General features: G+C 42.3%; 1 protein-coding gene across 1 annotated transcript in view; it reads left to right on the forward strand.

Annotated features, from left to right (window-relative positions):
• The window catches only part of Camta1 (calmodulin binding transcription activator 1), an 811989-nt gene that overhangs the window by 83121 nt on the left and 714176 nt on the right, over window positions 1–14692 (forward strand). The window lies entirely within an intron of this gene.

The raw sequence follows: 14692 nt of genomic DNA on the forward strand, positions 1-14692 counted from the left end.
TGAAGAAAGTCTAGGAAAAGACATAGTCTCCTCAGTATCTGTGATCCAATATGTGACAAGAGTTCAGTCCAGTCCAGGTGCCATCTAGAGTAAACAGTTACTGACTAGGACTTAAGGAGCTGGATGGAGGTAACGAGACTTAGGACGTCTCAGCCATCAGTGGACCACACACACTTAGCGGCCTCATGAATTTAGTACTTACTAGTCGCAGAACTATCTTAGTCTGTGCTCTCTGCGATATTCACATGTTGCCCAGAGCACCCAGAAGCAGTTGGTAAGCATGCATGGCAGTATGTGGAGAGAAACAGCAGAAGTCCTGGCCCAGAAGCCCTTGCGGCCCACCTTTATCCGTTTGTGCATTGGCAGAGGTCACAATACAAGGATTATTCCTGCAAACCTTGAGTTTTTGTTTTTGAACAATGACCCAAGGAGACAGTGTCCTGTGAAGTGGTCCTGGCTCAAGGTGAGTTTGTCTATAGCGTTCGTTGGCTTGTGAGAAATAGCCTCCGGGTGTAGTGTGTCTTATCTGTCAGGTTTTGTTCCCTTCATTGTAAACTTATTACACACAGAAGGAGTCAACTAAACCATGACAAAGAACCAATTAAACCTGAGTGTCCAATACCTCTGCTCAAACTAGACCTTTCTGTGCCACCCAGCAAACCATGGAAGTGTCAGACGTGTGGATTTTGGGACGAGGATGTAATTGCAGAAAGGGGTTAATGAGACAGAACTCACAGACCCCTACTTAAAATTATGTGGATGAATAAATCCTGGTAGAGGGTACAGATGTAAGGAAAATTCTTGATTGTAGTAAAAAAAAAAATGCAAAGTTGAACTTTTTACTAAAACAGAAATTTTGAACCTCTCGGGGTAAGTTGTATTTTAAGTAAGTTAATTTGCTTAGAGCAGCAACCCAGGACATAGTGAACACAACTACATGCTCTTCATTGAAGGATTGAAGTACAAATGAAATCATGTTTTAATCCTGCTTAATAAAGTGCACTATAATTTGTTATGGTCAACATCTCCTTCTAATTCGTCACAGAATGGTTTCTCAGATTAAGAAACCAACTCGTCTCTTGGTGTTCCTGTTTGCATGTGGAAGAAGCTGGGAGTGGTTGACCAAAGATGGAGGAGCAATTCTTCATGCATTTTGAATTGTCTTTCACCAGACTGAAGATCAGATTGACTTACTGTTTACATTTGCTGCGGTTGACACACATACCTTTTAAGTTTTGTGGGGTTCAGTGAAACTTCCAATAGTTGTCTAAAGCCGCTGTTAAAATTTCATACTTAGCACTTCATTCAAAATCTAGCTCTCATTCAGTGTTCCTGCAGTTTAAATGACATGCCATTGCTTTGAAAGAGCCATCCCATGAGTTAGTGCCCTCTGGTGGTACACAGAGGACATCAGGCAGAGAGGGACTCTGACCCAGGAGCCTTGGGCTAGCTCTGTAAAGAGTTAGTTTATTCATCTTTTCCGCCAGGTGCTGATTTACACCAACTTGGAATTTTGTCTTTTGTTTGTTTGGTTTTTTCTTATGTTTCATGCCTGCCGGTTTACTACTCTACTAAGCCTAGCAATGGAGTTGACTTAGTGCCTTCCCAAGTTTTTGAGTGACGCTCTGGATGGGGAATGTCTCACATGGGCTTGATGTAAGAAAGAATATGCTGGTATTCATATTGCCCAGGATGTGTTCTTTAGCCTGCCTTTTCAGAAGGGACAGGCTACCAGTTCCCAGATTAATGAGAAGGCCTCCCTGCTAGCTTTGGGTGATTTACAGGCATTGCTTGGTCCAGGCTTGGAAGGTTGGTCTCCATGGCCTTATTTGTCCCTCTGGTATTCTCTGGAGCCAGCTTTCTCACCGAGGTCCCCTGGTCATATTCTATTACTCTGGATTTTGGCATCAGGCAGAGCAACCACCAAATCTGTCTGCAGTTCTGCATGGCTATAGGGCCTGGGGAAGTGGCTATACCTTGTGTGAGTCTGCCAGTGAAACATGTCTCAAACCCTGAAGAGAACAGCTTGGAGGATGAAGCTAAGGGGTCAACTCAAGGGCCAAACAGATGAACTTTCCAGGATTGCTGCTAAAGGCAATCACTGAACCGCAAGCCCTGCCTTTGGTACTTAAAAGAGAAAACAAAAACCAACCCTTTATTTTGAGTTAACTTTGTATTTAACAACAAAGTTCCAAAGATGGGACTGAGTTTACACATGCTGGTAAGCCCTTTGATACCCTTGGGTTTTCTTGAATGTGTTTCCTACCATCATCACTTCAAACCTGGGTCAAATTTGGTTTAGTTGTCCACTTAGCACTTTGCTGAAGACTGTAATGTTTGCCTCTGGTCCCTGAGTTCCACTGTAGACCTGGTACTTGTCCGCAGACCACCTTCAGTTTTGACCTCATTTCATGTCTCTGGCTATTTGATGTTAGAAACACTTTCTGCAATTTTCCAGCATCTTCATGCCTGAGTTTCCCCCTATTTGTACAGTTAACTGAGAGATGTAACCTACGTAGACAGGGTGGTCCGTGACATCTGTGTTTCAGCGTTGTTTTCGGTCTCAGGGCTGCTTCTCATATACTTAAGTAGAAGGCTCCACAATCTGCAAGCTAGTTTTAATACATATATGGAAATACATGGAAACTCCTTGCAGTTCACATACTTTCATTTAAGAAAGTGACATGCTGGGCTAGAGAGATGGCTCAGTGGTTAAGAGCACCGTCTGCTCTTCCAAAGGTCCTGAGTTCAATTCCCAGCAACCACATGGTGGCTAACAACCATCTGTAATGAGATCTGGTGCCCTCTTCTGGCCTGCAAGCATGAATGTAGGCAGAATACTGTATATATACAATAAATAAATCTTTAAAAAAAAAGAAAGTGACATGTCACTTGGCTTCTTCATGCGAGGGATGAGCAGGGAGAGCTTTGTCCTTTTTCATGAACAAGATGAAGTGAGAGCAAGGGTTGACTTTGTTGAGGGCCACAGTGAGAGCACAGACCTTGGTCCCATTCAGCAAGCAGTCTACCACCGCCATCCCATTTCTCCTGCAGCCTTTGCTTTTGAAAAGACTTCTGTTACCTTTACATTGGTGAGACTCCTAGTGACCTTAGGCTAGTTATGCATAACAATTCTCAAATGCCTACTAGACAGTTTCCTTGTTCTGTATCTTCACTAACTGTTATGAAGTTGACATTGTTAGGATAGAATTAGCAAAATTTCACCACTCTGTCTTCAGGAGAAACCAGGGGTCAGGCAGCACGGGCTCTTTGGTGCTTTGGTTAGTGAAAGCTGTGTTGACTCCATCAGCACCATGATGGGCTCTGGGATAATGGACTGCTTCTGTGAGGCTGTAACTACTCTGTGAACACTAGGCTGTATGAGATAAACCTCATCAGTAGAGATCTGCAACACATAGTTTTTGTTCTTGTAAGTACCACTGAGCTATTTTAAAGAAACGTGATAAGGGCCAATCCTTGAGAAACTAGTAGAACATCTTATGGAAAAACTGGGATGCAGACAGAAGCAGCATCTCCAGAGAGAAAGTTTGCATGCATGATGGAGGCAGTCATGCTTTAGGTAAATTACAATACCGTACCCATTCCTGTCCTATGAAAATTAAATATTGTTGTCACATGTCTTGCTCTTGTGTTGATTGATGTCCATTTCTAAGAACATCACAGCTCAGAAGAGTCCCCTGTACTGGTGGTTGTGGTGATTAATAATAGGCAGTGGGCTGTCAAGTCTCAATTCACCACTTTGGTGGGTTTGGCAGGTGGGGCTCATTGCCTTTCTGTTGTGCTCTTTTGAGATGTAGCTCCAGCTAGTCTTACAGCTGCTGTGTAACTGGGGACAGTTTAATTCCTATCCTCCTGCCTTTGCTTCCTGAGTGCTGTCACACCTGGCCCTTGTGCTTTGTTTGCTTGCTTATTTCTTTTGAGATAGTATCTTAACTATGTACTTCTGGCTTGCCTGGAACTCGGTGATCCATCGGCCTCTGCTTTGAGAGTGCAGGGATTAAGGCATACCTCCAGAGGCCTGCTTTTCTTTTGAGTCAATAGCATAAGTGGGTCTGCAAGGACAAATGAGTGGGTTAAGATACATTTTGATTCTTTGAAAGCCTAATAGTCTCATTAAAGCTGAAAAAGTGTCTGGAGTGTTGTCTGTTGTAGTCTGTAGAGTTGATTCCTGGAGGCTGTCCGTACAGTTTCTGGTGTTTGTTGTGTGGGTCTTGGTTGTTGGTTTGCTCACCCTCTGCATCTGAATGGTTCTAGGAAGTCATAGGACATGGGACGGTCTGCTGAGATGAAGAGCGAATAGACTTTGAACTCTGTCATCCCATCAACAGGGACAGTTTTAGGTTGGTAGAATCCAGGATGCAGATGTTACTGTCATGGGCGTTCCTGGGGGAGTTTTATTTTACAGTGAGGCCTTTTCCTCCTGAGGCCACGGGAAAGGCCACAGTGCTGGGCTTTCTTGGATAGTGAGCTTTCCTGTTCACCATTTGAGAGATGGAACACTTTTCTCTTGTGTCGGACTCTGTAGCCTACTGATCCTGTATGGAAGTGACATTACAAATACGGTTTGTATAAAAAATCCAAACCATCAGGCCTATTCCCTGGCTAGTAAAAGACCCAGTTATCCAAATACTGAAATCACAGATTTCTCTCAGCCATGGACGGGTACTTGTTTGCATTTTATTTCTTTCCTGTCGTATATATAGCAGAAAGTGAACAGAGACTCTAGTTGGAAATGAAGATCTGAGCTGTCCGGTGCTGTGTTGCAAAGACAATTAGGGAAACAAAGCTGGGTTGATTGCTTGTGTGAAGGTTGGTGGACTGTAGGGTCAAGCCTGCCTTTTCAGTACCCCCGTGACTACCCTGCACCGGCAGAGGCCTTGAAAATAGCTTTTGCATTTTAAGTTCAGTCTTGAGAGCCAGCCATTCACTGTACAAGCTGAGTTGCTGGGAAGTTTGTTTTAAAGATGAGAGCACCCTCTATTTCAGTGAGCCCAGTAAAAATAGCATGGAATAAAATTTAATTATGCTGTACTGAATATTTCATGTGGAATTAAGGGGCAAAAACTGCCTTTAAAAAGCAGTAGGTTTGGGAAGAAGAAAGGCTTTGTGGGTTCTCTGGGAGATGCTGTGATTTAAAGAGTTGCTTAAATGTATTTTTCCCCTTTTTGAAGAGTTTAAAGAAATCCATCCTTCCTTCCCCAAGTTGATTCCTTCTCCAGTGTCAGCAGTGCCTGGCAGTCAATATGCTGCCATGGTGCTGATCTGATGGCCGCTTTCTGTCAAATGTAAAATAGTTTGTTTTTTAATCCTCTGCTTTAGACATTTAATAGAAAGCAAAGGTTTGGCTTGCATTGGTTTCTGCTGAACCTGTATTTAAACCCACAAACAGTTTGAATAAAGTGAAGGCACCCCTGAACTAGCTATTTTAAACATCTCAGGATGTAAGAATGCTAAATGGGGTTCCCTTTTAAAAATAGAAATGGCTGCTTGCATTTACATAATTACTGCTAACTAGCACAACATTTTAAACAGTGGCAAGCTCAAGCTAGAGAAAGTACCTGCTTTTAAAAGCCTGGTGATAGGAAGCTCAAGTTGTTCTGTGAGCACTGCTGGTGGAGGGCCTCAGAGCGGCTCTTCATTGAGGAGAGGGTGGCTTGGGAGGCTAGGAGCTGGCGCTACTACCATAACTTACAAGACTTGTGTATGTGCATTTGAGTCTGCCTTTTGCTGTTCTTGTAGCCAGTGCTAAAAGCTTCCAAGGGCTGAAGTCAGTGCTGGTAAAAATAGCATGGAAGAGTGAAGATGAAGAGTTAACTGGGCTGGGGCATTCCTGTAGTCACAACACTGGGGAGACTGAGGCAGGGGGAGTGCAGATTGGAAGCCAGCCTGGTCTATATGTACCCCATCTCCTAGAACATGAAAGCATAATAGTTAAAGCCGGAACTCTTAAGAACCCCTGATTTTGCCTTTCCCCATCCCAAACATCTGATCCATCTGTAGGTTCTTTTATTTCCTTCTAACATGGATCAGATTCTACATCTCCACCTGGGACCAGGCTGCCTCTTTCTTTGGACAGCTGTTAACATTTCCTCCTTGGACTCCCTGCCTCTCTTTTGTCTCTCTGTGCAGCAGCCATGGTGTCTGTATAGAAGTGAGATTAGCAGTTGCATACTTGGAGTATCTCTGGCCTGCTTGTCATTCTCTTGTCAGTTGCTCCACTCCTAGTCACCGAGGTTGCCCAAACCTGGAACACATCAGACATGGTTCTATCAGGCATTTCTTGTTTTGTCTTCCTGGAAAGCTTTCCCTTCAGCCCTTCCCCTTTGTGTGCTGGCTCCTTTGTACCAGCCAGAGCTCATTCCAAGGATTGTCTTCTCAGACCTGATGATCCTTTCATATGCAGTCTGCATTATTTATGTACAGTTTTGTTTTCTCTGTAGCATTTATTAGTAAAAAAAAATGGTCTCCTTATTTTTATCTTTGTCTCCTCCCCACCACGCCAGCTCTCAGGTCTGCCCCCTCGGCTGTATTCCCAGCAATCAAGTGCCTTGAGTGAACAGATAGGCATTGACCAACTGAATGTGGGAGAGGAGCTTGTGTGGGAGGAGACTGCCATCTGGTATAGCTAACTTCTCAGAGGGTATCCTGATGCTCCCAGGAGACATGTCCCTAGCTGACTACCTGTCTTAGGATTTCTATTGCTGTGAAGAGACCATGGCCACAGCAACTCTAATAAAGGAAAACATTTAATTGAGTGGTGGCTTATGTTTTCAGAGGTTCAGTCCATTATTATGGCAGGGAGCATGGTGGCGTGCAGACAGATATGATGCTGGCTACATCTTGATCAAGGCAATAGGAAGTGGACTGTGGCACTAGGCATGGCTTGGGCACATATGAGACCTCAAAACCACACTCTCACAATGACACACTCTAACAAGGCCATCCCTACTATAACAAAGCTACACCACCTATGAGCTTATTGGGGCAGTTACATTCAAACTACCACACTATCTGATCTGGGTAGAAAATATGGACAGCTGTTGATACTTAGAAAACTGAGGGTGCTCTTGTAGCTAGTTGGACCTTTTGTACAAAACTTCCTTAGGTAAGAAAAGAATTACATTTCCAACTCAGAGTCTTAGATATACCCTGCCTCCCCAAATTGTCAAACCACTGACTCTGATTTTGTGGAACTCAGGAGACCTGCCTGCTGAGTAAAAGCTCTCTTGTACAACTCCATTTTCTGACTTTTCCACTACCTGTTTTGCAGTGTTTGAGTTGTACAACTGGAAAAGTTAATTTATGGTGAAATGGACTTTTTTGTTTTTTTGTTTTAACTGAGATTTGAGGATTAAACCTTGGAGCAGAAGGACTTGAGTTGCTTTTGATGGAGTATAGTTTATTAGATTGACTTATCAAGAGTCTCCAAGTTAATTTATGGTGAAATGGACTTTTTTGTTTTTTTGTTTTAACTGAGATTTGAGGATTAAACCTTGGAGCAGAAGGACTTGAGTTGCTTTTGATGGAGTATAGTTTATTAGATTGACTTATCAAGAGTCTCCTGTTTGGAGCCTAATGCTGTGGAAGTACAGGTGCCTTAACTACCTGATTGTTGGTGGAGGCTGCTCAGACTTGAAATAAACCACACAGAAACTATCTTATTTAAATCCTTGCTTGGCCAGTCACTTAAGTGTATTGCTAGCTAGCTCTTATATCTTAAATTAACCCATTTCTATTATTCTGTGTATCACCATGTGGCTGTGGCTTACTGGCAGGCAAGGTTTTATTTGGCATCTGTCTCTGGCAGAACCACATGGCTTCTTCCGGACTCCACCTACTCCTCTACATCTCTGCTTGGATTTCTCACCTGGCTTTACTCTGTTACACCATTGGCCGAAAGCAGCTTTATTAACCAATAAAAGCAACACATATACAGAAGGACTTCCCACATCATTTCTCCCTTTCTGTTTAATTAAAAAGGAAGGTTTTAACTTTAATATAGTAAAATTACATATAATAAAACATCAAGCAAGAATTATATTTACACTATTTATATCTTTTATCATAGCTAAGGAAAACTGTAACTATTTTTCAACTCCATTAAAGACTCCAGAAGGATATAGTACCTAAGTAAACAGGAAATGCATTGTAAGCAACTTTCAAAACTCTAGAATTGACAGAGACATCTCACTGCCTGGACAGTCACCCAAAGTTCTGTAATGTTGCTGGCACCCATAGTGTCTGGCAGACTTTTTTCCATGAAGCAAGAAATTTCAAAGACATTTCCACCTATATTGGCAGTTTGTCAATCTCTTTCTTCTGTGTCCTGCAGAATATTTAGCAGAATCTTTTATGAAACAGAAACCCCAGAGGACTATCTCACCTTTAGGAAAGTTCAGCAGTCATTTTTCTTTGGGTCCTGAATATCAAGCAGTCCAGGCAAGAGCAGTTTCTTGCCCAAATGGCAAGCAAATTGATGCCCATCTTCCTCTTGAAATAGATTGGAGCTACCAGGAGCAGATGTGTCTCACTGTCATGAAAAATCCTAAGTTCTTAAAACATTTTAAATGCCACATTCTGTAGTCTTTGAAAGATTTGAAGAATACCTACCCATGTGAAATATACCTCTTTACATCTAGAAACCCTAACTACATGACTACAAGCTTGACTATTACAGATGACATGACTCTCTATTAACCTGTATTTCTTAATTATCCATTACATCTTTAAATGAGCTGCACAAACAATACCTTAATCAAGAGCAGATAACAAAATTGACCTTAAATTTGTATCAATAAACCAAGATTCATACCAATGCAAAGTATTGATCTTTATATCATATCTTTAAATGTGAAGAGACATTTATAAACAATATTTGGGAATTTGGGTGTAGTTCTCTCCAAACTGCTTCTTGCTTTTTGTTGGATGAAGTAATTTCAGGGGGTGTTCATGGAAACCTTTGAGGGGGTCTTGGTCCATCAAACCTCATTAATCTGGAATGGAATCCACAGGTACTCATCCTCTGTGGAAACAAAAGAAGAACCTCTTTTTCAAAGTAACAAATCCTTAGACCCAAATTTTAAAGTCAAGATTCTTTTAAAATATATATGTTGGTTTAGCTTAGCAGCCCATACAGTAAAATGTCTCTCTGTACTTAGCTACTTTACATTCAAAATATTCAAAGAGAACACAATAATATACATAATCCAGACTCTGTATTTTCCATCTCTTTACATGGCTTATTTTTCTTTACTCCTTTTAATCTATGACTGACTGTACTCTGTCTCTTTAAGAGTTTATCCTTTTTTAAACAAAAGCCATTTACTTCTTTTTATAACTGTCTACATTCTTTTTTTTTTCTCTCCCAAGCCTATGCACATTTATCCAATACTGTGACCCATTTAGGTCTTTTTTTTTTTTTGTCTGAATATGTCTTTATTGTGTATCTGTAATTATTTTCTGACCAGATGTACCTTTTATTTTAATGCTAAGTGGGCATGGCTATGACCAACTTCACAGCACTGTCTGTTGGCTCTGCCCAGTTCAACATGGTGGAGGCATGTTTACTGCCTCTGAGTGCCATTTTCTCCACCCCAGATCCAGGTCAGGTCACAGTGGGTCTGTGTTACAAATTAAGCAATTTGTAATACATTGCTCACAGACCCCATTTAAATGCTCTGTATCCAGACCTCCCAAAAGAGTCCAAGCCAGAGCCGTTTACGCTGGCCAACCGGGAAGCTGCAGGTTTTTTTTTTTTTTTTTTTTTTTTTAAGCCACTTAGGGTTTTACTGCTAATCTGAGTCAGGAAACCTCTTCAAGGAGCCATGTCTCCGTTTTCTGCCAGCAAACAGCAAGAAGTTGTGTTAAACTCTGTGGGTTTTTTTTGTTTGTTTTTGTTTTTTGGGGGGATGGGGAGCTAGAATTCCCTTTCAAGCTCTCTTGAGTTTTTAGGTGGATTTAGTTGACCATGTTGGTGCAAATTTATTGGGGGAAGCCGCTAGTTTGCTTCCTGACCACCCTAACTTGAAATAATCACACAGAAACTATACCATTTAAATCACTGTTTGGCAATCATTTAAGCACATTGCTAGCTAGCTCTTATATTTAAAAATTAACCCATTTCTATTAATCTGTGTATCGCTATGTGGCTGTGGCTTACTGGCAAGGTTCCGTCTGGCATCTGTCTCTGGCAGGGCTTCTTCCTGACTCTGCATACTCTCTACATCTCTGGATTTTCTGCCTGGTTTAACTCTGTTAAGCCATTGGCCAAAAGCAGCTTTATTTATTAATCAATAAAAGCAACATATACAGAAGGACTTTGGAGTTTATTAGATTGGTTTACCAAGAGTTCCTCCTGTTTGACTGGACCCTATGAAATGCTGAGAAAGTAAAGGTGCCTTAATTGCCTGGTTGTGTAACTGCCCAACTGGTAACCAGGTTGGATTTGGAATGAACAAGGTGAGAACCAAGTCACTGGCCTGGTCCTTGACCACCATGGTGCTGTGTATATCAGCGGAGGGACTAGATGAGGCTGTTGACCAGTGTTGGCAGAATCTGTGTAAGAGCAGCAGCAGGTTGTTTCCCACGGCAGTGGGTGGATGTGATTAAGATCAGCAAGGGATGGGGAGGAGAAGTAGGGTCTGTTGGTCTCTGGTATCCTAGTTCCTAGTGAACCTCCTCTTACCAGGAAAGCTGTCACTGCGTGCCTCCATTCTTTCACTTCGGAATGGACCTCTTGCTGGTGGTGTTTGAAATTAGTGAAGTGGCTTTAGTTTTACCAGAATGCTGTAGCCATATTCCTGTATGCACTGACTGCTGGTGGTCAGTGGTCCTGGGACTTAGAGGGTACTTGACTTTCCTGCATACATCATTAGAATCTGGTGTGTATGGTACATTTGATACTGTTTGACCAACAGTAGTTATAATTGAAATACTTGAAAGTCATCACTTCTAAGTCTTCTGATAAGTCCTGAGGAAATGACTTGCTGGTTGTATTTGATGGACCTTGAGTGTGGACCTTGGAGAAGTCCCATTCATCATTAGTCTCTCTTCCCAGTCTCAGAAGAGCCAGGAGAGCTTCCTACGCACACAAGACCCAGGCTCTTCTAACCTTTCTTTTCATGGCTAAGGCACCTGCAGGGATTTTGGGATGACTACAAGCCTGTAATTCCTCTCATCTTTGAAGTGACATGTTTAGAGGTGTCTAAAAACTCCTGCAACTCTTGACATTGTAACCTTAGGAGAGCAGAGATTCCAGAGGTTTGTTTTCTAAAATGGGTTGAGGAGATTAAATATTTGTTAAACTTCTTGTGTGCCCTGATCAAGAGAGCGAATCACCGTGCTCTTTACCAGGGTCCGTCTGCTAGTATTTGTCTGATTTACTGGTTGTCCACCACGCAGGCAGACAGGTTGAAGTTCACAGGGGGTGGTGGGTGGTAGGATTGGCATAGATTGACATGTAGTTGGCCTCTGAAGATGTTACATTTGGCTTCCTGGGGGTTGTTCAGGAAAGGTACTGAGAAGGGCTTTTCCCAGCTGTGGGTCCAACCTTCCTTTTCACAGGCTTAGCTTGGCTTGCTTAATAACCTTATTTCTCGGTGTACCTATGGCCTCTTATCATGTAGGCCTCACAGGAGATCCCTGGTTAATGTGAACCGTAGCCTGTCTTGTTCAGTGGATTTTTTTAAACATAGAAATGGATGATGTCAACCCAGTACCAAGGCACCCACACTGTCCTCTTTCTTTGAGTGCACAGGCTTATATGGAAACTCAGGTATGTCTCTAGGCTCCATGAGGCCATCTGACCTTCGGTATGGCTCCCAAGTGGGGAGCCTTGCTGCCCATGGTGGCTGTGCACCATTATGGGCATGTACCCAGCCTGCTCATCCATGTTGGATGCATGTGGATGATAAATATTCACCAAGGCCCCATGATAGCAGAGGCACACTCCAGCCAGTGTATCCTGGGCTGTGGGGTTTCCTGATGGATAGCACCTTTTCTGGGAAGCAGCTTATTGTCTCACGTGAACAGGCCTTCTAAAATAAATGACTGCTTTCTTAATGTTTTGAATCATTTTCCTCAGCACATGTTTTGTTGCCGTGGTTTGAAAGCTTGCCAAATACATGCTTTTGCACAACTCCCTGCAGGGCTGGGTCTGCAATCAGCGCAAACAGTGATTTAAGGTTGAGCATAATTGGGAACTCAGCAATCACTTGCTTCGAGTTTGATCAAATGGCAGTGGAGTGCTGGAGACTTACTCCACTGTTAAAAGTTATATACATGTAAGACGTGCACTTGAGATACAACTCCACTGCCGCATAGTAAAGAAGTCGGCCTCTAGGCACCAGGTGAAAGTATGAGCGTGGTGAGTAGTCGCGGCTTCCACAATGGAGTCCTTGCAGATACCACCGTAGATGCAACTGAGGACCACAGTCAAATTGTGTAAGATGGACAAAAACAATCCACATGGCAGAAACACATGTTCGGCCTGTTTTATCTGATGATCTGTCTTCTTGTTTCTCCTATGTCTGTCAGTCATTGTACCAAAAACTTGGTGAATTTAGTGAGGCCTCTTGCTAAAAAACGACCTTTGTTTTTTGTTTTTCTTTTTTCCATTTCAAACACTGTTGTGTGTTTGTTAGTTGGTTATTGAGTTGTCTGTAATTGAGACCTTTTATGTGGGTCTGTATTGGTGGGGAAAATGCTGTTAACAGCCCCCTCTTTGGAATCTTTGAACGGATAAAATGGAGAGCTTTCTGCAGTCAGTCAGGTATGAGCCCCTAAGCCTGTTGACTAGACTGGGGTCCTGTTACTGTAAATGCAGAGAATGCCTGTATATTGGGGTGGAGAGACCTCTGCTCCTGGCTGTCGACCACACACTGTGCCTCTGGCCAACTGCTTAATTGTGTGATGTAACAGGTTCCCATCAGCTCCACAGAGAGTGCATCTAACAGACAACAGTGAAAGTCGATTTTGTCAACTTAGAGTGAGCTTTTTTTTCTATACACATTCTAATTTTTGAAAACAACCTATTGTTTGGAGTTTCAGAGTTTATAGCTCCAAATTTAACCTTTATTTGCAAAAAACATAATATGAAAAGCTATGCAGTTTATCCAAACAAAGCAAAAAATCACCTATTGAAAATTTGATTTTGACAGGGTATATGTCAACTGAGATGAAGATTTGAAACCAGTCTTGCTTATAGTAGCATCCCATACTTTAAAGAAAATGTGTGTGACCCTGACCTCTGCACTGGATACTACCTCAGAGAGAACTTTGACGTCTGAGTCAAAGGGAGACACTATTTCAGGTTGTTGGTGCTGCCATAGCAAGTGTCTTTCTTGCATTGGTTATGAATTCAGTGACATCCTCTTCAAAATTTAGATGGCTGATGTGAGCTTTATATGGAAACTCAGAGGACCTAGGAGAACCAAGTTAGTTTTGAAAATAAAGCTAGAAGATCACACTTGCCTGGTTTTCAGACTTGTAAGCAGCACTAGCAATTGAGACGGTGATATTGCAGAACAGTAGACATAGAGATCAATGGGACAAAATTGAGAGTCCAGGAATAGACTTGTCAATTGATCTTTGACAGAGGTTCAAAGGCAGTTCAATTGAGGGAGCCTCTAATACACAAGACATACACCTGGACACCCACATGTACAAAGAGAAGGAAGCCTGGTCCTCACCCTAGATTCTGCATGTTACTCAAGCTGGGCTGTAGACATAAGTTTATATTATAGAATCGTGACACTTGAGGAAAAAACAAAGCAAAAGTTTGTGTGATGGGTTAGGAAGAAACTTCTTCATCTGGTACAATCTGTAAATAGTGAATGTTAGACTTCATAGAAAGTCTTATTGAAAAGATGGGACCCCGGAAATCCAGGCTACAGCCTGGAGAAGGCTAAGCAGAAAACATGTCTTACAGGAAAGCATGTATGATGCCCAAAGATTTCGTAGGTCTCCATAATACAAAGACCCAATGTGGAAACAGGCAAGAGACTGGGACAGACATTTAAAGATACACAGAGAGCAGGTAAATGATGTTTATCAAAATTGGTCACCAGGGCAATGAAATACCATGATGTGATACCAGTTCACAATGTCTTCAAAACAAAACAAAAAGTAGGAAACCTGACAGTGGCTGGTGCAGATTGAGAGCACCTGAAACTCAGCTTGTGGGAGTGGACATACAAGGCCACAGCACCTTGAAATCAAGCCTGGTTTGGTTTTGTTTTTTAAAAAATAAATTTATGTATTAAGAAAGTCTAATAATCCAATGTTTATTGTATAGCCAGCAGTCCCTCTTCAAGGTACTTACCTAAGAGGATGAGATGCTGTGTTTGTGCAATTGTTTTTATGAGTGTTTTCTAAGGTTCTCAGCATCTCCAGATCCAAAAGCAGCCCAGCTGTCAGTCAACAGGGCAGTGGATAGACGTCAGTGAGAAGGAATAACGCAACATGGATGACTCTCAGATAACGTAGGCTTAGCAAAAAGAAACCAGAACCAGAAGGCTTTCAACATGTTGTTATGCAAAGGTAAACCAGGAAAGGAGGCAGGCTGATGGGGCTGGGGCTGGGGCCCAGGAGCTGTGAGATGATAGAAGTTTCAAGTGTCTTGGCTGGGGCATGGGTGCATGTTTGTGCATTTGTTACAGTGTGCAGCTGTGAA

The sequence above is a fragment of the Arvicola amphibius genome, chromosome 6 (assembly GCF_903992535.2).
Source record: "Arvicola amphibius chromosome 6, mArvAmp1.2, whole genome shotgun sequence".
Lineage (NCBI taxonomy): Eukaryota > Metazoa > Chordata > Mammalia > Rodentia > Cricetidae > Arvicola > Arvicola amphibius.